General features: G+C 36.9%; 1 long non-coding RNA gene across 1 annotated transcript; it reads left to right on the top strand.

Annotated features, from left to right (window-relative positions):
• The first annotated feature begins 359 nt into the window (after nucleotides 1-359).
• Nucleotides 360-1246, top strand: LOC143131653 (uncharacterized). Its single transcript, XR_012988160.1, has 3 exons — nucleotides 360-518; nucleotides 658-712; nucleotides 1007-1246. It is a non-coding gene; the product is annotated as an uncharacterized LOC143131653 (long non-coding RNA).
• Nucleotides 1247-1492: the final 246 nt, after the last annotated feature.

The raw sequence follows: 1492 nt of genomic DNA, 5'->3' as shown, positions 1-1492 counted from the left end.
AAATGTATCCTAATCTGATAATGCTAGGGTAGCCAATTCCAAGGGTGACGTTCACATCCTGAGGCCTGTCCTGTAGTCTTATTAATTGTAGACGTAGCCTACTAATTACTAAATTGTCTGAAAGTTTTCACCATGAGTGTAGCCTACACCTCAGAATGGGGGAAGGGTAGACTAGCCTAGTCCATTACACTTGTGAATGGAGCAAGGTAGACCAGCCAGCCCATTGAGACTGATCATTGAGGGTCTAAGTCATTATCATGCAGAACAATAAAATACGGACAGAACTGCTTTGATTGAACTTTAGTCAATGCATCTACCAAAATACATCTTTCCTCACGGTCATAAAATTAATGTACTTTGTTTGTGGTTAAAGTGAGACATTCTAACATGTACTGCTCTTTTTTGTCCAGCTATGAGAGAGAACTGAGAGCAGTCACATCAACACCAATGAAGGGAAAGCCCTCTAGTATTACAGTAACTACTCTAGAAGTGTCCAGCATTTCTAGTGGGACACACAGGTCAGTCACAGCATGAAAACAATTGTTGATTCTATGTGATTGTTGTTTGATAATAACTGAAAGTATATTTGTAATTTCTTGGTGTTTACCATTTTATGTACTGTTATATGTTGTGAAACGCTCTGCTTATTCATTTCAGATGAGCATCTTGGCGCAATTGCAGAAGCCCCTGAAATTGAGAACCTTGAACAGAGGTAACCCATCAATGCTCATGTCTATACCCTAACCCTACATGACATTCTCTATTGTATATTTTCATGATATAAGCATTTATATATTTTTTTTTTACAAAGCCTACATGACATAAGCATCGTGGAGGAGGATGTGGACGAAATTCAATGGTCTTGTTATGTGATGCACGTGCATGCCTTCATTGTAACCTTGCTTGTAACTCAGTCTAGGCAAAATAGCACTATACAGATTAGTAACAATATGTTGAACTATATAAAATGGCGTGTATGTCTGACGACACTGCATGTCTTCCACAGGATCAGCTTTCCAGGAGACTGCAAATTTAGAATGATGGCCCATGTTGCTTCAAAGGCACCATACAAAAAGGAAGGGTTCATGTGTAAATACCATAGTTTGTTAATTTCTGTAAATAAATATATTGCAAATAACATTGTTGACCATGTTACTGTCATTTGGTGTTTCAAAATGGCAAATTACCACAACTCCTTTTTTAATTATAAGTTTGTGGATGTAATGTATAAGAGGTACAGCATGAACAGTCTCTTATCAATTCTAAAAGTTTTTATTTTCATGAAAGCAAAATATAGCGATGTACCGGTGTAAAATAAATTAAATACAGTTTTAAAAGGAACAGGCAGTACAAGAACACTAATACAAAACTATTTACAATAACACAACATTACATAGGAAGGTGATATACATTCCAGAGATGTCCCTGAGGGTCAGGGAATTTATCCCTTATCCTACATACACAGCTTGGGATCACTCTTCTATTACCCTGT

The sequence above is a fragment of the Alosa pseudoharengus genome, unplaced genomic scaffold (genome assembly GCF_046254945.1).
Source record: "Alosa pseudoharengus isolate Yale_2024_CS ecotype anadromous, Long Island Sound unplaced genomic scaffold, YU_APseudo_1.1 YU_APseudo_1.1_scf_18, whole genome shotgun sequence".
NCBI lineage: Eukaryota > Metazoa > Chordata > Actinopteri > Clupeiformes > Clupeidae > Alosa > Alosa pseudoharengus.
The sequence above is the reverse complement of the archived record's forward strand: the minus strand, read 5'-3'. Positions and strand labels throughout refer to the sequence as shown.